The following is a 25,117-nucleotide window of genomic DNA, read 5'->3' on the forward strand; positions in this document are numbered from 1 at the left end:
CTGATATGCTTAAGTTCAGCGGGTTGTCTCGTCTGATCTGAGGTCGCGCTACGAGGCTGTTTTGCGGGGCGCGAACCCCCCGGCCGCTCGCCGTATTACGGTGCCCACCTTCCAACGGCGGGAAGCCCAGCGGGGAGAGACGATGACGGATGGGACCCGGACCTAATGGCTCTCCCTACGTCCGGAGCTCTCGCCACACGGTGGTTTAAGAACCGAGTCTGGGTTTAGGAAGACGAAGGGCCGTCCGAGGTGGAGGCCCTGCGAACTTCCAGCCGCGGTCTGGGAAGACCGATCGATGGGTAAAGCGACCCTCAGACAGGCGTGGCCGCGGGATGGACCCCCGCGGCCGCAATGTGCGTTCGAAATATCGATGATCTGTGTTCCGCATTTCACATTATTTAACGCAGTTTACCGCGTTCTTCATCGATGCACGAGCCAAGTGATCCACCGCTAAGAGTTGTATCATTTTGCCCGCCCTTACGGACGGGACTTTGGGTTAAAGCCTTTTGAACAACAGAATTTAAGGGTTTAGGTTACGTTCACGTCCCTTGGATGAGATGGAAGGGATTCATGAACAAAGGGAGTTTTATGGTCGGGTGACCCCGGGCTGGGGGTCATTAAACCCGGCTTGGCATCCAGATGGATCGCCTCGGTGGTGCCCAACCTTCCCTTTTACGTGTTAGGAGACCAAGACACCCGAGGGTGTAGATGGCTAGTGTGGGCTCTTAACCTCGCTGTTTCCAGCGAGGCCCGTTGGTTCGCTTCCCCAGTCCCCAGCAAGGGGGAAATCTGAAAGATCCCACTAAGACCGGCGTTGCGCCGGTCCACGCCTCGGGGGGTTTCTCTGGGCAACTCGCGCACGGCCATTGGGGTAAGTTTGCCTTAGCTTGCGTACGGGTCCCGGTCTAAAGTTTGTACCCGGTGTGCGCTCCAGCCATGCTCTCCCCCCGGAGGGTGGTGCGCTCCCAAGTCCCCATGGAGGGTGAGGCTGGGTGGAGATCCCACCTGTGTTCCGCATCCGGGGCTCATCAGCCCCTTCAACACGCGCACGGGTCTCAGACTATTTATACGGTCCGTCTTTCGCGAAGCCCAGGGAGGTGCCAATATACACCTCCCGATCCCTGCATGCGCTCTTAAGCTCCGCTCTAACCCGAGAGGGAAAGAGTTTCGCCCGTTGTGCGCTCCCGTCCCCTGGGGGTTACGGAAGATCCCAACAAGGCCAGCGAACACCAGCCAACGCCCTGGGGGTTGCATTAGCCCCTTTGACTGGCACATGCAGAATTAAAGCCTTTAACGATCAATGGTTTGGTTTAACAACCGGCGGGCAGCTCTGTTACCACTCGAGACCCCCGCGAGCGGGGTGGTGGCTGGCAACCTATGCACCCAAAGGCGGTCCTCCCATAACCCCGAGTTCTGAGGTCGGCCCGCTCCGTCCCCCCCGGAGGGAGACTCACGTTAGCCGACGACGAAAGGTACGAGGTGTCTGGGGTCCATACCTTTAAGGTACCCACCAGGGGGATTTGGCCTTGCTTAAAGACAGAGTGGCTACTGGCATGGAGGGCGGGCACCCACCATGGCCAGGTCACCGTTAATGATCCTTTCGCAGGTTCCCCTACGAAAACCTTGTTACGACATTTACTCCCTCTAGATGCCCAGGTTCGATCAACTTCCCACCTCAACAAGGCAACCCCCCGGTAAAGAGGCACCTTGGGGACGGTCCAAGGACCTCACCAGGCCATCCAATCGGTAGTAGCGACGGGCAGTGTGTACAAAGGGCAGGGACTTAATCGACGCGGGCTGGTGACCCGCGACTATTGGAATTCCTCGTTCAAGGGGAAAAGTTACAATCCCCTATCACCAGCGGGGAAGGAGTTCATAGGATTGCCCAGGCCTTTCGGCATAGGATGGATGCACACGCTGAACCAGCCAGTGTAACTCACGTGCGGCCCCGGGCGTCTAAGAGCATCACAGACCTGTTATTTCCCCGAATCTCATATGGCTTTGCCTCGCCCCGGATCGCTCTAAGAAGTTCGGCCACCGACCGCTGACCCCTCGGGCCGCCTGCCCCCACAGGGACCCAGGGAGGGCCGTGTAACTTTTTAAGGCACAGGCACAGGGTCTCGTCCGTTATCGGATTTAACCAGACAAATCGCTCCACGAACTACCAACGGCCATGCACCACCACCCACAGAATCAAGAAAGAGCCATCAATCTGTCAATCCTTACCGTGTCCGGGCCGGGTGAGTTTCCCCGTGTTGAGTCAAATTAAGCCGCAAGTTCCACTCCTTGTGGTTCCCTTCCGTCAATTCCTTTAAGTTTCAGCTTTGCAACCATACCAAAAACATTCTTGGCAAATGCCTTCGCTTTCGCCCGTCCCACACCGGTCAACGAATTTCACCTCTGTCGGTGTGGTACGAATGCCCCCGGCCGTCCCTCTTAATCATTGCCCTCTGTCCTTAAAACCCACTAAATAGGACTGTGAAAGCCCCGGAGCCCCACTCCGGTACGACTAGCCCTACGGAAAGAGAGACCCCGATGCCCCGCGGAGGGCCCTATTCCATTATTCCTAGCTCAGTCAGTCATGGCACGTGTCGGCCTGCTTTGAGCACTCTGCTTTGTTCAAAGTAAACGCTCCGGACCCTCCAACCCACCGTGCACCGCAGTGAAGTACCCAGCTAAGGGCTTCTCCGAGGCCTGCGAGCAGAGGACATCGGTGGTAGGGACCAGGTCTCACAACCCATCCAGAGACAGAGAGTCACCCCCGAAGGAGCTTCCCAGCCATCCGGACAGTCCAGGGGATCCGAGACCAGTCCCCAAATCCAACTACGAGCTTTTTAACTGCAGCAATCTTAGCATACGCTATTGGAGCTGGAATTACCGCGGCTGTTGGCACCAGACTTGCCCTCCAATGGGTTCTCACTCACGGATGTAGATTGAGTTCATTTCGGTTACGCTCCACAGGATCATAGGACCCGCATCGATATTTTTCGTCACTACCTCCTCGTGTCGGGAATGGGTAATTTGCGCGCCTGCTGCCTTCCTTGGATGTGGTAGCCGTTTCTCAGGCTCCCTCTCCGGAATCGAACCCAGATTCCCCGTTATCCATGGTCACCATGGTAGGCCCGTAGCCGAAAGTCGAAAATTGATAGGGCAGACACTCGAATGATACGTCGCCGCCCCGGAGGGCTTAACGATCGGCCAAAGGTTATCTAGAGTCACCAAAGTGACCCAACCGGAGCCGGGAGGTTTTTTTGTTTCTGATAAATACACGTGGGGGGCAGGGGCCGGGAGAATCTTTCACGCCGACCTCCAGAACCCGTCCAACGCTTCGTTTGCATGTATTAGCTCTGGAATTACCACAGTTATACCAAGTAATGTGTGGAGCGATCAAAGGAACCATAACTGATTTAATGATCCATTCGCAGTTTCACTGTACTAAACCGTGTGTACTTAGACTTGCATGGCTTAATCTTTGAGACAAGCATATGATAGTGGCAGGATTAACCAGACCGATCCCCCTGGATCTCAAACCCTGGCTGAGGAAAGAGAGGGGGCGCATGGTGACAGTGAGAATAATCTCAAGGGACACCAGCGAAGAGGATCGAATGCTGCAATCGGCTCCGCAACTTGGAAAACGTATGATTCTCGCCCGGACGGTGCAGGCTAGGGGGGGGGTCCTTCCCTCAAACGGATCCCGACTCTAAGGCACCACCGACGCGGACGTTGAACCGACCGACCAAGTCCCCCTCGGAACAATTCTGGACAAGTGGATGCCTCTTACGGGCATCCACGGGCCATGGAGGCTGGGAGCACAAGGCGGGGAGGATCGTTCTAAGCACGGTATTTCGGCTTAGAAGCCTGCCCATGGTGCTCCGCGTATACCGAGCTCAAACGGTCGTAAAGGTCGGCCGTTAAGGGAAGAGAATGGAAGAGAATCCTGGCCCCCTCAAAGTGCGAGGAGGTCGGCATAGGTTTACAGTTTGCCCCCGAAGCCTACAGAAGTCTGCATTTAAGAAGACGAAGGGTCGATCCGTAGGCCGACCATGCAAACTTCCAGCCTGTGGAAGACCGATCCGTGTCACCTCTAATGCGCTCTTTGCTTCCAGCCGTTTCCAGCTGGGGCCCGGTGGTGCGCTCCCACGTCCCGCTTAAAGGAGGGGAAAGGTCGGGAGATCCCACCGACCGGCGGATAACCGCCGGCCAACGCCTCGGGGCTTACGCGGCCCCGTCGACTCGCGCACGGGCAAATTTATGGGTTTAAAAAGGCACGGGCAAATTTATGGGTTTAAAAAGGGGAAAATCCTCATACGTTCGACCCCCCGATGCCCAGGGAAGTTGACCCTCCCCGGGCAGGTATATCGAACGAATCATCGGTTGGAAAACGACTTTTTCGGGACGGGGAAGCCCCTCATACGCTCGACCCCCCCATGCCCAGGAATGTTTTACCTTCCCAGGCATACATCGAACGAATCATCGGGGTGGAAACGGGCTTAACCGGGTTAACACAATCGACGGGGCGGCCCGTTCCACCCACCCCACAAGTGGGCAGATGGTCAGTGGCCTATAGACCCACAGGCCGTGATACGAGATCCGGGGTTGGGACTCGACCTTAAAGGTACCCGGTCGAGGCGGACCGAGTGGAAACCACTCGGATTTATGACAGTGACCCCACTGACAGGCCCCACGGACCTTGGGGACCACTCCCCATCGCTCTGCCTGGCACCTGGGTTGGAAACCGGGACTAATTTCGTCAGTAATATGCTATCCGTCTCAATGATCTTACTGGTCCATAAGCCCGGACGGGTGACATCGAACGCGACCGAGAAAGACAAACGCCCCATAATTTCTAATATCAGGAATTGAATATTTATTAGTGAAAATAAAATTTCTGATACCAACAATTAAAATTCTTACTAGTCTTACTTACTAATTAATTTTTTACTAGTGATAATTCAAGAGTTTCCCCATTCATTTTAGTGGGGGAACATTTTTACTAGTAAAAAATTCAATTCTTGATATCCAAAATTAAATTCTCACTAGTAACAATTTATTTCTTGATATAAAAAGTTTTTCACATATAAAAATAGAATTTTTGCTATAAATAATTGAATTTTTGCTACTAAAAATTTTATTTTTACACATAATTCAATTACAACTAGTAAAACATTTACATTTCACATGTAATAATATAGATTTTACCTAAATAATTCTAAAAGTAAAAATGAATGAATGCTTGTATGAATTCACACAATTTGTACTATTAAAAATGTAATTCTTGCTAGTAAAAATATATTGAAAACAAAATTTAATTTTCACTAGTAAGAAATCAATTCTTTATATCAAAAAATCTAAATTTTACTAGTGAAAATAAAATTTTAGATATCAAGTATTGATTTTTTTTTAATAGTAAAAATGTTTCAACCATTAAAATGAATGGGTAAACTCTTGAATTATCATTAGTAAGGATTTAATTAGAAGTAGTAAGACTTTTAATTGTAAGAATTAAATTTTCACTAGTAAAAATTTTGTTTTTGACATCAGAACTGTAACTTTTACTAGTGAAAATTTTATTGCTGATATCAATAATTTAATATTTACTAGTAAATATTAAATTCATGATATCAGAAATAAAATTTTCATAAGTGACAAATGAAATCTTACACATTTTGGTAGTTGTGGGTTGCTTTTTTGAGCTTGATTCTAAAGTGTAGTTGCCTTTTTTGGGCTTGCCCAAGAATATCTTCCAGTCTCTTTCCCAACATTGTATTTTTTCTATATTTCACCCAGTAAATAAATAAAACTGTAGTGGAAATAGTATGCACACATTGCGGTGGCATAAGCACTACATAGCGAAGTCAATGATAATTCATTATTATTTTATTAATAATTAATTGTTTAATTTATTTTGCTAAGCTCCATGTTTGAGAGCCATTAACTAATATTTAGTGTCCTTACCTATCTTAAATTTAGCTTAGACAAGAAGGCCATCTTCACATATTATACAGCAGAATTAGCTAGAATTAACTATTATTAATGAATTATGCTCATTGACCCGCCGTGGGTTCTTGACTCTGAAATTGAATCTGAACTAGAAGTTATAATTCCATACAAGAAAGGTGCACACACAAATAACCAAGGATTAGTTTTATCACACAACTGGTTTATTAATTGTAAAATAGAATCATGAATATTGATTATACATTCATACAATGAAATGGATTATCACTATACATGAGGGAACAGAGAGATAAATATATGAGGGAACTTCTCTATTATAATTATTACCCTAAGTTCTAAGAAAGGCTATTGTTTATCCCAGCAAGCATTTTAGTATCAACCCATGAGCCATGAGAGGCATGAGACCATGTGACCTTACTTATCCGGAGATGGACAGGGAGCATGTCGCTGACGAGCTTTCCGGCACGACTTCCTGGAGAATTGCAGACACGGGCCTTGTAGATTGCAGCCGTGGGCATTTCTTTTCTCCCGAGGCTTTCAGGCGCAGCTGTCGGAGCTGGTGGCGTTCTGAAGGTCTCCGTGGGGATTCTTCGTCATTGTTGATCTGCCGCCTTGTGAGAGACAGTCCAAGCAGGTCTCTCCTGGGGCCTCATCTCAGAAGGTAATTCTGAGGGTGCGTGCAGCCTTTCGTTGTTGGTCCGGAGGCGTTGTCGTCCTTTTTAGGGTCAGAGGTCTAAGGTTTCCAGGAGACATCTGTAGCGCAGGAGAGCTCTCTGACTACCCCATCTGAGAAGCATTGTCTGCTGGAATCATGAGAGAGATGATCTTCAGAAAAACGTCTTCCTCTCGAAGAGTGTGTCTCAGAGGAGTGTTAAAAGAGAGAGAGCCTGCAAGTATGGTGTGTGACTGGCTTTTACCAGAGTTTAGAAAACCCGCCCAAATACCTGATTCGTCCTCAATGAGGGAGAATTGGAGCATTTCTTGCTCCTGATTGGCTGTTTCCTGTACCTTGGTAGTGGCATCACATAAAATTTATGACCCTGGACAAGGCAAAGGCTTGAAGACCTCCTTTGAATGAATATCCAAGATTTTGAATTATACTTTTGCAATATAAAAGATTAGACGTTAACACAAAGTAATATCATTAAGACAACCATGTTCTACATAATTATTAACCAACTACACACATATTATGTGGCTACCTTGGCTCTACATAAATTCATATAAAACAAAAATTGACTTTAAACATGTAAATTAATTCCACCCGGTTTGATTGTCTAAATGGAATTAATTTCAAAAAGTTGTGCCCATATACAACTTGTTTTCCATGTAAGAACTTTGGGAGGTTTGAGTTTTAGAGTTAAGAGTTAACAGTCTTTAAAAAGGTGTAAGAGGTCATGGAATAAAGGTGGGTCTGTGTGTGTCTCTGCATTTTGGAAAGATTCTTTTCTTGACCCTGGGTGTCCTGGGGTCATAAAAAAGGGTCCTTGGAAAGGTTTATGAGCCTGCTCTTTGTTATCTGAAATTCTATCTGGCGTCTCTGGAGATGTCTCTGAACTAAGAGAGGTCTTTCCGCATAATAAGATAACTTTGGCATATTAAGTCCTCAAAAAGTATAATATCTTTTATTAAAATTAATCTGTTCATCTCCACTACAAAACTTTTGAACATTTCTCATTAATGGAGCATTGACTGGTGTTATTATAATTAGTCTTGATGTGTGAGGGGAAGAGTAGGAGGGAAGACGCAACCTGCAGTTAATATTTGTAAGCAACTTTATGGAAAAATAAGCCCAAAATTGGTTTAAAATTCTCACTAGGAAAAAAAGCCATTTTCAATTTTAATAATTTTTCCTTGATTCAATTCAATCAAAGATTCAATTTCCATGTGAAAATATAATTGTCACTAATAAAAACAAGCCAGTTCTACTTGTAATAATTGAAATCTTACTAATAATAATACTAATCAGACATTTAATTTACTAGTAAAAATAAGTTGTTGATTTCAGAAATGTAATTTTCACTAGTGAAAATTTTAATTTCGATATTAATAATTACATTTTTGGCTGCACGGTGGCTCAGCAGATCTCAGTCACACAGCTCCATGTGCATGGAAGTTGTGAGTTCAAGTCCTGCTCTGGGTGGCTGTGAGTAGTTTTCCCAATGTCCACGTTGGTTTCCACCAGGTGATCTGGTTTCCTCCCACGGTCCAAAAACACATGTTAATAGGTGGATTGTTGACTCAGAAGTGTCCATAAGTGTGAGTGTGAGGTTGAATGTGTGTTACCCTGTGAAGGACTTGTGCCCTTCCAGGGTGTGTTCTTGCATTGTGCCCAATGATTCCAGGTAGGCTCCGGACCTACCACGACCCTCAACTGGATAAGCAGTTACAGACAATAAATAAATGAAAATAAATTCTATGGTACCAATTTACAATAATGGCACATGAAATTGCATTAATAAATGCATTATTTTATGAGTAAGTATTTATTCATCCCTGAAGGTCCACCTGAAGTCATCATGAATATGCATGTAAGTAAGCAAGTAATGCATGCCTTAATTAAGGTACAAATATCATGTTATATGAGTTTTTTCATGATGTTCATACAGGTCTTCATGTTAGTCATCAGATAAATGGCGGTAAACACTGACTGGCCAGCCAGTGCCTAATAGAACAAGACTGTTAAGCATTACTAAATCATCACGTCTTCATGTGTTCATGTTTGTGGCTCAGTCATGTGTTCAGCTCATGAGATGGCTGCAGCATGCGGACAAGCCTTGTCACATTGGAAAAGCACACCAGCTTGTGTGTTCAAAAAAGGTTTGGGCCATGAGCAAAGAGACAACAGTATATATTTACAGGTACAGGGATAAAGCCCATCCTTGTTTATGTCACATGTCCAATAAAATCAAACCTACCCACCAAGTTTTATTCCTGTTGGTTGATTTCTTCTCAGAGCAACAATTTTTTTTGAAAGAGTGTTTTATTTTTTCCTAACTTTTTAATTTTAGTAGATAAATCAAAATTGTATTCCAACACTTATAGAACAGAGAGTCTTTCCTAACACTTTATTCTAGGACACTGTTTTGAAGGCTACATGATACCATCATGACATCTGACACAAACATACATAAACAGTTATAAATGCTTATTCCAAAAGGCATCACCTGTCATAAGGAGCACATTTGCCAACACTGATATCAAGTGGACATACACTCAAAATAAATTGAGTTGGCTGAATTAATGAAATCATGGAAAGTATGCCCACAGTATATAATTACTTTCTTATTTTGTTCATCCAGTGCAATTTACTTCAGTAGCTAAAGTGGCTTCTGCAGCCGTGACTGTGGCCGCGGCCGCTCCTGGTCGAGTCCATAGGTAGAATCCCCAGAACTGTGCCCAGGCTGGTTCCTCAGACTCCTCCACAGACTATTGCCAGTCCTGGGCATTCCCCAGTTGTTTTGGTTCCCGTGTCTCTCCCTGTTCTGGTCCCTGTCTCTCTCCATGTCCCTGTACCTGTGTCTACTTTTGTCTCTGTCCCAGTCCCTGTCACTGTGTTTGTGTCTGTTCCCGTAAATGTTCTGGTCCCTGTTCCCCTGCCAAGTCCTGTCCAGTCCCCTGTTAGTCCTGTCCAGGCCCCATTTCAACCCTCTGTCCTGTCTCATGTCCAGTCCCCTGTTAGTCCGGTCCAGTCCCTGTTTCAACCCTCTGTCCAGTCTCAAGTCCCGTCTCCAATCCAGCCCCCTTTTCAATCCTCTGTCCTGTCTCAAGTCCAGTCTCCTGTCCATTCCCAGCACCCAGTCCTGTCACCTGTCCTGCCTCATGTCCAGTCCCCGTATCCGTCCAGTGTTCAGTCCCCAAACCTGTTTAGTCCCCTGTCTTGTCACAGTTCCTGTCCAATGTGCAACCCCAGTCTCTCCAGTCAAGTCTCATGTGTCCACTCCCGTCCTGTCCAGTCCGTTCCAGTCTCTTGTTCAGTCTCTTGTTGCCCCCCTTTGTCAGTCTCCTGTCATGTCCCATGTCCCGTCTCATATATCCGGTCCTGTCGTGTCCCCAGTTCCTGTGTCTGTTCCTGTCTTGTCTTGAGTCTTGTCCTCCGTGGTTTTGTTTTCCGTGCCCTCTCCTGTGCCAGCTCCTGGGAGGTTTAGGAGTACGCGCCCCAGGAGTTAAGCGTTCGGGGGTGGGGGGGGCATCTGTCACGCCCTCGTCATGTCTGTTTTTCCGGCCATGTGCTGAGAGCGAGCACATGGCTATGTTTGTTGTTGTTTTCTGTCTCTGCCTTTGTTCTGCCTCCTTGTTCGTCACCCTCGTTATCTGTTTCAGGTGTGTCTCGTCTGTTCGTGTATTTAAGTCCCCTTCCCTCACTTCCTGTTGTCGTTCATTTGTATTGTTTGTTACCCAGTCAAGTCGTTTCGTTGTCTTTCCAAGTCATGTCGTGTTGTTTCTTTGTTTTGTATTGTTTTGTTTTCAAGTCAGTGTTTTTTTGTTTCCTAGTCGTTTCGTTTTGTTTCCAAAGTCATGTCGGTTTGTGTCATTCTCATTTCTAGTCATGTCATTTCGTTTTTCTCCCCAAGCCTTGTCCTTTCTTTCCTCTAAGTATTGTTGTTTCGCCTCCAGTGTTTCCGGTGTACCTATGGTTACCCTTTTTAAATCATTTATGGGCAATATTTAATAATTATAATGTCAAAAATGTCAGGGGATTTACACTGCTAGTGTGGAAACCTGGCCTGTTGATATGGAACATATCATGTGTGTGTTCCAAGGTAGAGACAGTGTGTTAGTCTTGTAGTGTATGTTGTGTATACACCGTGATACATATATTATATATATTTATATATTGTGTTTGTAGTGTTTGACCTTATTCAAGCTCTTGTGATTACTGATGTTTGATTAATGATAATAATTAAAATTTTATGATTGACTTAAATAATTAAAACATTAAAAAGTAGTTAGAGAATGAATAATGTCCTAGCTACGTGAGTTCTTCAGGATCTTCAGACTTTTAATGAACAGACTCCACACACTGTTATTTCAAATAATGGAAATATTTTATTAAAATGAAAAAGAATATTTACTTAACATGGCACAATCTTAGGAATTCTCACTGGATCAACGCAGGTCAAACTAATTAGAATCTAAAGGTAGGCTAGGCGATATGACTTAAGAGACGATAAGAGACGTAATTAGGCATCAGCTTCTGAAAAGTGAGTAAAGTTTTGCTTGCTTACTCTTTTGCCGTTTTCACCGAGCCGTCGAGTCCCGCGGTTTTAATCTCCGTGCTCCGGGTTTTTGCTTCTTATCCTCCCCGCGTCATTGAAGGTAGGCTCACTGGAAAGGGGATTCCTTCCAGGTTGAGTCAGACACTCTTGGCCTTAGACGGGGTGACGTCAGTCGGGAGTTTCCCTTCACGGAGGACTGCAGTCAGCTTATAACGCTAATGTATCCGCTATCGACTAATCTCAAGGGTGATATCTTATTCTGGCCAAAATAAGTTTCATCTGCTTTGATCAGTCGTGAGATTAAACTTAGAGTGGGCGGTCAAACATAAGCACAATAAAAAGAACAAAGGATTATTTAGAGTTACTCAACGTTACTTGTAGTTTTTATATCACACTGCTAGCTGGCGCAAGGCATCCCCTGGAGCTGAGTGAGGTCCTTTAGAGTCTTTGTTTCGTCGGCGTAAGGGAGAAGACGAGCGTCGCGCTTGGAGAGGTTGAGCGCGACGTGAGGATGTCTCCGAAAACGGCCGAGAGAGAGTTGAGAGCGTAAGAGCAGTTAGAAACTAGAGAGAGGTCGGAAGTTAGAGAGAGTAAGGCGGAAGCTTGAGAGACCAAGAGCGGAAGCTTAAGAGAGCAAGATCGGAAGTCAGAGAGAGAGAGGAAAGATTCACGTATACACAAAAATTACTTATACATGTTTGTGATATAGCACAATGAGTGTCCTGGATTATTAATATCAAACATCTACATATATATATATATCTTGGGTATTTAATGATTACATCCCACTACAATATTATGCTAGAAGATACTAATTCGTTATCTTAATCAGAGACAGAAACTTACTTTCATGATTGAAACAGTAATACACATCACTTCATTGGTTGGTAGACGTTCATCTGAGGACAACAAAAGGGGTTGACATTAATACAGATTTGCATAAAACATGTTCATAAACACTCGTTGCGCTCGGTATGCATTTAGGAGTCAGTAGGGCGAAACACGATTTCGCAAACGTCCACTTGGGGTCGCTGTTGGTCCATGCTGTTCGTCCTGTGCGGATGGGTTAACAGGAGTTCAAACCGAGTTCAGTCCCATTAGCCATCTGTTGATTTCTGCAGGAGATAAAATTTGCCATCTTGACGCCGCTCGTCATAAAGAGTCCTTTTTAATTCCGGTTTTCACCACTTTGTTTGATCTTCTCTTTGCCTAAGAGCATCATAAACTGGGTTTGTTATCTTTAGAGGGTGGGTCGTAGCCAGGCGTCCTTTGATGCAGACCTTAGGTGTGTGCGTGTGTGTGTGTGGGAAGCAGAGTCTGTATGCACACACACAATCCTGTGGAATGTGGGGTTCTGTTCCAAACAAAATCCTTGTTAGAGTGGAGAGTTCCTCACTCAGAAACTTTCATTTATTGATTTGATCCATACTCCACTACAGTCTCTGCAACCACCCTATTTGCTGGAGAGCAATGGATGGGCTGCGCAGTAAGTTTAACCTCAGATCAGAGTCAATGGTTTAGAGGGGCGGTACCTCACATTTCCTTAGCAAAGGGAAAAAATAAACATTGAAAAGACATGTCAAATTTCATTTTATCTTATTTAACATTCACTGATTGGCAACCTAGTGAAATTGAAAATTGGGAATATTTGTTACGAAAACGGAACGTGGCAGATGCTTGTAGATGAAACTAGGATTTTATTGACACGGGGAAGAACCTCCTCCTTGGATCACCACCTTAACGTGGTAGAGGGGTTTGCGTGCCTGCGTGAGCCTAGGAGCTATGTTGTCGGGGGCAATAGCCCCTGGTAGGGTCTCCCAAGGCAAATTGGTCCTAGGTGATGGGCCAGACAAAGAGTGATCCATAAAGACAAGGATGAATATGTTAAGAACAGGGACACAGCCTCCCTTGCCCGGCGTAGGGTTACCAGGGCCTCACCCTGGAGCCAGGCCTGGGGGGAGGGGCTCCTTGGCGAGCGCCTGGTGGCCGGAATTTCACTCATGGGGTCCGGCCGGGCTCAACCCGAAGGAGTAACATGGGTCCACTCTCCCATGGGCCCATGGGAAAGGTAGTAATCAGGGTCTGGTGTATTATGGATCAGGTGGCTGCCAGGGTCGGGGGCCCTGGCGTTCTAATCCTCGGTTACTGAAACTGGCTTTTGGAACATGGAACGTAACCTCACTGGTGGGAAAAGAGCCTGAACTGGTGCGGGAGGTTGAGTGGTACCGGCTAGATATAGTGGGGCTCACCTCGACACACAGTATGGGCTTTGGAACCAATCTCCTTGAGAGGGGCTGGATGCTCTTTCACTCTGGAGTTGCTCGGGGTGAGAGGCATAAGGCAGGAGTGGGCTTACTCATAGCCACCCGGCTTAGCACCTGTACGTTGGGGTTTACCCCAGTGGACGAGAGGGTATCATCGGACCTGCGGCCATATGTTCTGGACACTCGGGTGAAGAGAGGCGCTGAGCTGTCAACTGATCACAACCTTGTGGTGTGTTGGATCAGATGGCGAGGAAGGATGCCGGAGAGACCTGGCAGGCCCAAACATGTGCTGAGGAATGTTTGGCAGAGGAACCTGTCAGAAAGATCTTCAACTCCCACATCCGGCAGAGCTTTGACTGCATCCCGGGCGAGGCTGGTGACATTGAGTCTGAGTGGGCCGTGTTCCGCACCTCCATTGTTGAGGCGGCTGAACAGAGCTGTGGCTGCAAGGTTGTCCGTGCCTGTCGGGGTGGCAATCCCCGCACTCGGTGGTGGACACCCCAGGTGAGGGGGCCTGTCAAGCTGAAGAAAGAGTCCTATCGTTTATGGCAAACCATCAGGCGACTCACAAGGGGAAAGTGGTTTTCCACTAACACTGTATATGGTGGGGGTGGGGAACTGTTGACCTCGACTGGGGACGTCGTTAGGCGGTGGAAGGAATACTTCGAGGATATTCTCAATCCCACCAGCACGTCTTCCGCAGAGGAAGCAGCCCCCTGAGGGGCTTGCCTATCACTGTGTCTGAGGTAACCGAGGTGGTAGGGAAACTCCTTGGCAGTAGGGCCCTGGGGGTGGATCTGGATCTTGTGGGGCTGTCCTGGCTGACACGTCTTTGCAACATCGCGTGGACATCGGGGGCAGTGCCTCTGGACAGGCAGACTGGGGTGGTGGTTCCCCTTTTTAAAAAGGGGGATCAGAGGGTGTGTTCCAACTATAGGGGATCACACCCCTCACCTCCCCGGTAAGGTCTATGCGGGGATACTGGAGAAGAGAATCTGACTGATAGTTGAACCTTGGATCCAGGAGAAAAAATGCAGATTCCGCCCCGGTCATGGAAGACAGGACCAGCTCTTTACCCTCGCTAGGATCCTGAAGGGTGGATGGGAGTTTGGTCAACCAGTCTACATGTGTTTTGTGGGTCTGGAGAAGGCATTCGACTGTGTCCCTCTGGGTATTCTGTGGGGGGTGCTCGGGGAGTATGGGGTACTGGGCTCTTTGCTGCGAGCCATCCAGTCCCTGTATAAATAGAGCAGGAGTCTTGTTCGTATGGCTGGCAGTAAATCTGACTGGTTGGAATTTTTATGGACAGAATTTCTCGGCGTAGCCAAGTGGCAGAAGGTGTCCGGTTTGGTGATCTCAGGATTCCATGTCTGCTTTTTGATGATGTGGTCTTGCTGGCTTCATTGAGCCGGGACGTCCAGCAAGAGCTGGACCAGTTTGCAGCCAGGTGTGAAGCGGTAGGGATGACGATCAGCACCTCCAAGTCTGAGGCAATGGTACTCAGTTGGAAAAGGGTGGAGTGCTCTGTCCAGGTTGGGAGTGAGATCCTGCCTCAAGTGGAGGAGTTTAAATACCTCGGGGTCTTGTTCACGAGAGAGGGAAAAATGGAGCGTGAGATTGACAGGCGGATTGGTGCAGCGTCAGCAGTAATGCGGGCTCTGTACCGGTCTGTCTGTGGTGAAGAGAGAGCTGAGCAGAAAAGCAAAGCTTTCGATTTACCGTTCAATCTACGTCCCAACCCTCACCTATGAGCTTTGGGTACTTACCGAAAGAACGAGATTGCGGGTACAAGCGGCTGAAATGAGTTTTCTCCGCAGGGTGTCTGGACTCTCCCTTAGAGACAGGGTTAGGAGCTTGGGCTGCTGCTCCTCCACGTCAAGAGGAGCCAGGTGAGGTGATTCGGGCATCTGGGTCGGATGCCTCCTGGGAGGCCCCGGGGCAGACCAAGAACACGCTGGAGAGACTACATGTCTCAACTGGCCTGGGAACGCCTCGATATACCCCCGGAGGAGCTGGAGGCAGTGGCTGGGGAGAGGGAGGTCTGGGTTATTTTGCTCCGACTGCTTCCCCCGCGACCCGGACCCGGATAAGCGGTGAATAATGGATGGATGGGGAAGAATATTTGACAAGGCAGTACACAATACACAGGAGAACCGAGGACAAGAACAAAGAGTCTCAATAACATAGCCCAGAAGGCAAAAGAAAACACGGGAAGTACAAATACAATATAAATGCGGTGATAGGAGCTCAATATTTCCTAATGCGACCGACAGCAATACTTTTCACAGAGCAAGTAACACTCAGTCCTAATATACACACACTAACTGAGTTAACCAGGTGAAATGGATTAGAACTCAGGGTATGATGAACGGGGAAGCCACTCCTGACTGACTGACCATGGGCATGTGACAGGAACTTGAGGCAGAGTGGAATCATGGGAAGTGAAGTCCACTCTGTCTTGAGGGTGCATAGAGAGGTGGGGAGACTCGAAAGGTACTCCCCACCAAGGAGTCCGAGGATACCGAAGGACGAGGAGGCAGACGACGAGCGCGCTTCCCCCCTCCAGCAATCCCCGGATGGGCCCCCGTGGGGATCAGAAGAATTGGTGTGGGATGGTGTGGATCAGAAGAATTCCTAGGATTGCGCCCTCTGGGAAGAATGTTGGAGGAACCCGCGAAGGGACTCCTCACACGCCTCCGAGGCCGACCCCTCGGTCTGAGGCCAGGTTTCTCTGGATGCCGTTTGTGGAAGTCTTCCTTCAGGCCAGGATCCAGCACATCTCCAGCCTGTACCTCCTCCATAGACCTCCCAATCTACTACAAACCAGATTCCAAAAATGTTGGGACACTAAACAAATTGTGAATAAAAACTGAATGCAATGATGTGGAGGTGCCAACATCTAATATTATATTCAGAATAGAACACAAATCACAGATCAGAAGTTTAAACTGAGAGAATGTATCATTTTAAGGGAAAAATATGTTGTTTCAAAATTTCATGGCGTCAACAAATCCCAAAAAAGTTGGGACAAGGCCATTTTTTACCACTGTGTGGAATTCCCCCTTCTTCTGACAACACTCAACAGACGTCTGGGCACAGAGGAGACCAGTTTCTCAAGTTTAGAAATAGGAATGCTCTCCCATTCATGTCTAATACAGGCCTCTAACTGTTCAATCGCCTTGGGCCTTCTTTGTCGCACCTTCCTTTTTATGATGCGCCAAATGTTCTCTATAGGTGAAAGATCTGGACTGTAGGCTGGCCATTTCAGTACCCGGATCCTTCTCCTGCGTAACCATGATGTTGTGATTGCTGCAGAATGTGGTCTGGCATTTTCATGTTGAAAAATGCAAGGTCTTCCCTGAAAGAGATGACGTCTAGGTGGGAGCATATGTTGTTCTAGAACCTGAACATAGTTCTCTGTATTAATGGTGCCTTTTCAGACATGGCCCATGCCACAGGCACTCATGCAACCCCATACCATCAGTGATGCAGGCTTCTGAATGGAGCGTTGATAACAACTTGGGTTATCCTTGTCCTCTCTGGTCCGGATGACATGGCGTCCCAGTGTTCCATAAAGAACTTCAAATCGTGACTCATCTGACCACAGAACAGTCTTCCATTTTGCCACACTTCATTTTAAAAGACCCCTGGCCCAGTGCAAACATCTGAGCTTGTGGAGCTTGCTTAGAAATGGCTTCCTCTTTGCACTGTAGAGTTTCAGCTGGCTACGGTGGATGGCGCGGTGGATTGTGTTCACTGACAATGCTTTCTGGAAGTATTCTTAAGCCCATTCTGTTATTTCCTTGACAGTGGCATTCCTATTTGAGGTGCAGTGACGTTTAAGGGCCCGGAGATCAAGAGCATCTGTTTTAAAAAGAGATTTGTTGACACTGAAATTTTGAATCAACATATTTTTCCTTTAAAATTTTACATTTACTCAGATTAAACTTTTGATCTGTCATCTATGTTTTATTACGAATAAAATATTGACATTTGCCATCTCCACATCATTGCATTCAGTTTTTATTCACAATTTGTTTAGTGTCCCAACTTTTTTGGAATCCGGTTTGTAGATATTGCAGTGTACCTCTCCTCCCTCGATACTGGCTGGAGGTGGAGGCACGCTGTCAGGCATAGACTCGTCCAACGGACCGGGGTTCACAGGCTTTAAAAGGGAGACATGAAAAGTATTAGATACTTGGTACTGAACGGGTAAGTGAAGTTTATATGTTACCTCATTGACTCTAGTTAGCACCCCAACGTCCCATGAGCAGCTTATTAGATGCCATTTGGCGGACCCCGCACACCGATGCGTACAAATTTTTGGTGGGCCAGGGACCCTCAGAGGGTCCCCGCGATCCACCGTGACGATCGGCGGAGCTCTGCCGCGTCCCGTTTCCGAGCTAAAAATTGTCAAAGTTCATGCCTTTTCGCCGCAGTTCGGCCCTCCCGCACCAGGTGGCGGGTGGAGGTCCCAGATCCAATTTATTTTGATGCCATTCAAATAAATTGGAAGTGGGATGCCAACCTAAATAGATTGGAAGTGGGATGCTGGTCCAATTCCAATTTATTCCAGTCACATTTGAAATAGATTGGAAGTGGGATGCTGGTCCAATTCCAATTTATTCCAGTCACATTTGAAATAGATTGTAAGTGGGATGCTGGTCCAATTCCAATTTATTCCAGTCATGTCAAATAGATTGTAAGTCGGATGCTGGTCCAATTTCAATTTATTCCAGTCATGTCAAATAGATTGTAAGTGGGATGCTGGTCAAATTCTAGTCTATTCCAGTCATGTCAAATAGACTGTAAGTTGGATGCTGGTCCAATTCCAATTTATTCCAGTCCTGTCGAATAGATTGTAAGTGGGATGCTGGTCCAAATCTAGTCATGGCAAATAGATTGTAAGTGGGATGCTGGTCAAATTCCAATCTATTCCAGTCATGTCAAATAGATTGTAAGTGGGATGCTGGTCCAATTCCAATTCATTCCAGTCCTGTCAAATAGATTGTAAGTGGGATGCTGGTCAAATTCCAGTCTATTCCAGTCATGTCAAATAGATTGTAAGTGGGATGCTGGTCCAAATCTAGTCATGGTAAATAGATTGTAAGTGGGATGCTGGTCAAATTCCAGTCTATTCCAGTAATGTCAAATAGACTGTAAGTTGGATGCTGGTCCAATTCCAATTTATTCCAGTCCTGTCAAATAGATTGTAAGTGGGATGCTGGTCCAAATCTAGTCATGGCAAATAGATTGTAAGTGGGATGCTGGTCAAATTCCAGTCTATTCCAGTCATGTCAAATAGATTGTAAGTGGGATGCCGGTCCAATTCCAATTCATTCCAGTCCTGTCAAATAGATTGGAAGTGGGATCCCACTCCAAATTTATATGACATAGAGTAAATAAGCTGGTAGTGGGATCCCACTTCCAATCTATTTGACTTGGCTGAAATACATTGGAAGTGGGACAGTCAGATCTCAGCTCTCGGATATCATATTATGATATTAAGGCCACTCCTCTTTAAGTCTGGGTCAGCTGACATCATGGTATGATTTTGGAGAAGATTGGAATATGTCAAAAAGTTGACCCAAAAAAAGTCAAAGGGGTACCCCTTTGAGATTTTTTAAGGCAGATTTTTGACTTCATGCAATCTTATTCAAACTCACACCCTGAATTAAGGAGGCTGATTCGTAGATAATGGTGTTATTTGTTTTGTCATATATCTTATCAAAGCTGAAATCTGACTGTCCCACTTCCAATGTATTTCAGCCAAGTCAAATAGATTGGAAGTGGGATCCCACTACCAATTTATTTGACTTGGCTGAAATAGATTGGAAGTGGGAACCCACTCCCAATTTATATGACATAGCTTAAATAAACTGCTAGTGGGATCCCACTTCCAATCTATTTCAGCCAAGTCAAATACATGTTTCGTGGGATCCCACTTCCAATTTATGTGACTTAGCTGAAATAAATGTCTTGTGGGATCCCACTTCAAATTTATTTGAACCATGTCAAATAAATTGACAGTGGGATGGTGTCCAAATGCAATTTATTTGACATGATCCAAATAAACTGGAAGTGGGATCCCACAAAACATTTATTTCAGCAATGTGAATTACACCGTCCATGAAATTTGCAACAAGTTGCAAACTTGCTTGCCAGCTTGTTATGCCTTACTTTGCTTGAATCATTCTATGAAGTTTCTTCATGGCTGTTTGTCTTGAAGATAAGGAGACTAAGTTGGTTTAAGGTTAGAGACACTGTCTCTAACCACAGATGTGTAAAATAGGATATATGTATATATTCTCATTTGGAATTTATTTCACATAATAATTTTATGTTGGAATTGTCATCCCACAAGCCATTTCTATGGCATAGCTGAAATAAATTAGAAGTGGGATCCCACTAATCATACATTTGATTTGGCTTAATTAGATTGGAAGTGGGATCCCTCTAGCCATTTATATGACATAGCTGAAATAGATTAGAAGTGGGATCCCACGAAACATGTATTTGACTTGGCTGAAATAGATTGGAAGTGGGATCCCTCTAGCCATTTATATGACATAGCTGAAATAGATTAGAAGTGGGATCCCACTTCCAATTTATTTAACTAGGTTAGAAAACATTAGAAGTGGGATCCCACTTCCAATTTATTTGACTTGGCTGAAATAGATTGGAAGTGGGATCCCACGAAACATGTATTTGACTTGGCTGAAATAGATTGGAAGTGGGATCCCACTAGCCATTTATATGACATAGCTGAAATAGATTAGAAGTGTGATCCCACTTCCAATGTATTTAACTAGGTTAGAATACATTGGAAGTGGGATCCCACATGCCATTTATATGACATAGCTAAAATAGATTAGAAGTGGGATCCCACTTCCAATTTATTTGACTTGGCTGAAATAGATTGGAAGTGGGATCCCACGAACATGTATTTGACTTGGCTGAAATAAATTGGAAGTAGGATCCCACTTCCAATTTATTTGACTTGACTGAAATAGATTGGAAGTGGGATCCCACTTCCAATTTATTTGACTTGACTGAAATAAATTGGAAGTGGGATCCCACGAAAGATGTATTTGACTTGGCTGAAATAGATTAGAAATGGGATACTACTTCCCATTTATTTGACTTAACTGAAATAGATTGGAAGTGGGATCCCACTACCAGTTTATTTAAGCTGTGTCATATAAATTGGGAGTGGGATCCCACTTCCAATCTATTTCAGCCAAGTCAAATACATGTTTTGTGGGATCCCACAAGCCATTTATATGACATAGCTGAAATACATTAGAAGTGGGATCCCATTAAAAAACTAGTAAAATCCCTGAAAAGATTTGAATAAAAACAGAGGCCTAACTGACAGTTGGAGGGAATTTTTTTCGAATAAATTTGAATGCTCCCAATTTATTCCAATTCAAAGGTCATACATGGGTTTTGGACACCCCTTAGAAAGGTCCGAATGACCCCTAATTTAAATATGTTTATCATGTACACTCCACAAGACAGCGTGTGAAATTGCGTGAGCCTAGGGTGTTGTTTTCTATTAAAATTCCCTGAAAATGTTTCGTTTCTTTCTGGACGCCTACTTCCAGTCTATCAGCTTCAATTCACATAGATTGGTAGTGGGATCGGTCAGTTCCGTGGCCGACATCCCACTTCCAATGTATCGACCTCAATTGAAATAGATTGGAAGTGGGATCGGTCCATTTCGTGGCCGGCGTCCCACTTCCAATCTATTGCCTTCAATTCAAATAGATTGGAAGTGGGATACAAAAAGAGGTCAGCAACTTGGTGACCCTTGTTCATCTCCAATGTATATGCTTCAATTCAAATAGATAGGAAGTGGGATGCAAAAAATGGTCAGCAACTTGGTGACCCTTGTCCATCTCCAATGTATAGGCTTCAATTCAAATAGATTGGAAGTGGGATGTTAAATGCAGTTTTGGCCATTGCCCAGCTTTGTGGTCATTCCATGACCTCATCTAAACAAATGTCACTACACAAACATGTTCTTTTGGCCACCTGGACAAACCAGAGGTCTCAGAAGGGCACTCAGAGGGTCACTAGACGGGCCCATCCCACGAGCAATGTATATGAGACTGTTGACTAAATGTACACTGGGATAGTGACGCCTCCATCCATTTTCAAGAGCACTTGGGACAAATTGAGCGCTTCGGATGAGGGTGATTCGACGCCGCGAGTTCACGGATGGAGCAACGATGCCCCTAGTGAGTCCCACGAACAAGCTATTGCCCGTAGTAAGCAAGTCAAATGTGGTTAGTACCCAACGTCCCGCCAGCCATTTACCTAAGTGGCCGGTGGGATCCCATATCGTCATACGATCCCACGTAGCAATTATGCGACCGTCGGCAATTTATTTGAATGGGGTTTTGTCCGCGAACCATGTACCGGTACTACCTCTCCGAATTACTTTAAATGGACCAATAAACTTGGGCAACAACTTTTTACTCCCCTCTGAAAATCTGAAATCCCTGGTAGAGAGCCAGACTCGGTCCCCTGGGATATACACGGGTGTTTCCCCCCGACTGAGATTTGCCTGTCTCTTATGACGGCGGATAGCATCCTCAATTTGCTGCTGAGAATCATCCACAGCAAGCACCTCAGAGGGAGAAGCTGTCCAGGGCATAAGCGGGGGTTGGAATCCTAAAATACACTGAAACGGGGTTATAACAGTAACAGAGCTTGTTAGAGAGTTCTGAGCAATTTCTGCCCATGGCAAGAAATGGGACCAGTCAGCCTGATTCTCAAAGCAATATATTCTTAGAAATTTACGCTTGCACTGACCATTAGACTCTGGGTGATACCTTGACGTGAGGCTAACGTTCACTCCTAACATCTCAAAAAATGCTGACCACACTCGAGAGCTAAACTGGGGCCCTCTATCTGACACTATATTCTCAGGGATACCATAGAAACGAAAGACCTAGTTAAACAGTCTCAGCAGTTTGGAAAGCCGTAGGGAGGTTAGGAAAAGGGATAAACCTATTATTATGGTGAGTACAACTGTGTGGCCTTGTGACAAGGGTAAATCTACAGCTATGTATGACCATGGGCGAGATGGGACTGGTAAGGGCATAAGTTTGCCAGCGGGGATGGTTCTTGGAATTTTACACTGAGAGAAAGTAGAGCAAGAAGCAACAAAGCGAAGCACATTGGAAAACATGTTGCATAGTATGTGTCTCCCCTGGATGGACTGACGTAAGACTGAGTAAGTTCTTGATCTATCTCATCATCAATCTCCCATCTAATAGGGGAAACCAAAACCGACGGTGGTAAAACCTGTTGGGGAGTAGTGGCCGACTCTGAAGGCATGTGTATCCGAGAGAGGGCGTCAGCCTTGACATTACGGGTGCCCGGGAGATAGGAAATGGAGAAATTAAAACGAGAGAAAAATGGAAACCAACGAGCCTGACAGGAATTCAGCATTTTGGCCGATTTCAAATACTCTAGATTTTTGTGGTCTGTTAGCACCACAAAAGGGTGTAACACCCCCTCTAGCCAATGGCGCCATTCCTCTAGAGCTAGCTTAATGGCTAGGTGTTCTCTGTCGCTTATACCTTAATTATGTTCAGCAGAAGACATTTTATGCCAGTAAAAAGCTATGGGATGCAGTTTTTTAGGTTCACCAGCCCTTTGGGACAAAATGGCCCCAACTCCAACTTCTGAGATATCTACCTCAACTAGAAGGGTCCAGATGTCTTGGGGGCGGTTGTAAACATTTCTTTTAAAGTCTCAAATGCCTCCTGAGCTTCAGTATTCCAAATCAGACTTTTAGTATTACCCTTCAGCAAATTAGTTAAGGGTGAGGCCTTGCTGCTAAAATTTTGTATAAAACGGTGATAGAAATTTGCAAACCCTAGGAACCTCTGTAGATTCTTGATGGAGGTTGGAGTAGTCCAGTTCAAAATAGCATACATTTTATGATTATCCATGACAATCCTTTCAGAGCTGATGATGTAACCTAAGAATGAGAGAGAAGAAAGGTGAAATTCACACTTCTCACCCTTCACATACAACTGATGTACCAGGAGATGGGTAAGCACACTTCTCACATGTTGAACATGACTCTCCCTATCAGGGGCGTAAATTAGGATATCATTGATATATGCAATTACGTAAACACCCAGCATCTCCCTTAAAACATCATTCAGAATGGCTTGGAACGCTGCTGGTGAATTTTTCAACCCAAAAGGCATTACAGTGTATTCGTAATGCCCCCTAGTTATAATAAAGGCCGTTTTCCACTCATCACCTTCACAAATTCGAATTAAGTTGTATGCACTACTGTTACCTCTGTGCCTCTAATGTTACCAGTTTTGAACAGTTGCAGGAACTCATTTTATTGCAGGATTTTAAAAATGCTGTTCATGAAAATATTGTGGTTCATCTAAATGAGAAGAAAGTTCTTTCTCTGGCAGATGCAGCGGTGTATGCAGATGAGTTTGTGTTGACTCATAAAACTGTTTTTACATCGCCAGTACGGTCTGACCGTGTGGTAAGAAAGGATTGCACATTACCACATGCTGCGTTTGTTGCTCCAGTTAAATGTGAGGTACCACCTAAAGTGTTTCAAAAGGGTCATAATGATGGTGAGACACGTGTTTGTTTCTTTTGTTGTAAACCTGGACATTTGATCGCTGAGTGTAAAGCCTGGCAAAAGAAAAGAAACAAACAGCATCTCAAAAGTGTGGGTCTGGCACAATCGGATGCCTTGTCGTCTTTGCAAAGTTCCAAACCTTGCCTGGATGACGGGTATAAGCCTTTTTTATTGAATGGGTGGGTTTCAATTGTAGAGCAGGATCATGATTTACATCCCGTTAAAATATTACGAGATACAGGGGCTGCTCAGTCGTTTATTTTAGAAAGTGTGTTGCCCTTCTCCGAAAAGACGTTTTGTGGGTCTTCTGTTTTGGTACGGGGTATTGAGATGGGTCATCTGCAAGTTCCCTTGCACACGATTTATTTGAAATCTGGATTAATTAAAGGTCTTGTAAAGGTTGCTGTGCGAGATAGGTTGCCAGTTGCAGGTGTCTCCCTCATTCTTGGGAACGATTTGGCTGGAGGAAAAGTGTTTCCTTTGCCAGAAGTGAGTGTGATGCCTGAAACTGGTGACATCGATCCAAAAATTTTATCTTTGTTCCCTGGTTGTGTGGTAACAAGGGCTCAAGCTCGTAAAATTCCAGAGGTACCCCTTTTAGGGACATTTATGGCACCTCAAGGTCTACCAGTAGTGAAGGAGACAAAAGCAATTGGTGACAAAAAAATTTCTGGGGAAGTGATTATGACAGGGTTAAAAATTGGGAGAAAGCAGCTGATTGAAGCTCAGCAAGGTGATGCATCTTTAGCCTTGTGTTTTGCTAAAACTGTTCCGGAGGGGGATATAAATAAATCAGCGGTTGCTTATTATGTGAGTGAGGGAATTTTGAAATGAAAGTGGACACCTACAGGAACCTCTGATTTGGGTTGGAACACTATCCATCAGATTGTCATTCCAGAGGCTTATAGAGGTCCTGTTTTGAGCCTAGCACATGAGAATGCATTTTCTGGTCATTTAGGAGTTACTAAGACTTATGACCGTATTTTGAGACATTTCTTTTCGCCGGGACTCAAGAGTGATGTTTCAAATTTCTGTCGTTCTTG

The 25,117-nt window shown here is 45.4% G+C and overlaps 1 non-coding gene and 1 pseudogene across 1 annotated transcript; both read right to left on the reverse strand.

The window, feature by feature from the left end:
• The window catches only part of LOC136709134 (28S ribosomal RNA), a 5,462-nt pseudogene extending 5,416 nt beyond the window's left edge, over positions 1-46 (reverse strand).
• A 259-nt stretch (positions 47-305) lies between these two features.
• On the reverse strand, positions 306-459 carry LOC136709133 (5.8S ribosomal RNA). Its single transcript, XR_010804446.1, has one exon. It is a non-coding gene; the product is annotated as a 5.8S ribosomal RNA (ribosomal RNA).
• Positions 460-25,117: the final 24,658 nt, after the last annotated feature.

The sequence above is a fragment of the Hoplias malabaricus genome, chromosome 10, assembly GCF_029633855.1.
Source record: "Hoplias malabaricus isolate fHopMal1 chromosome 10, fHopMal1.hap1, whole genome shotgun sequence".
NCBI lineage: Eukaryota > Metazoa > Chordata > Actinopteri > Characiformes > Erythrinidae > Hoplias > Hoplias malabaricus.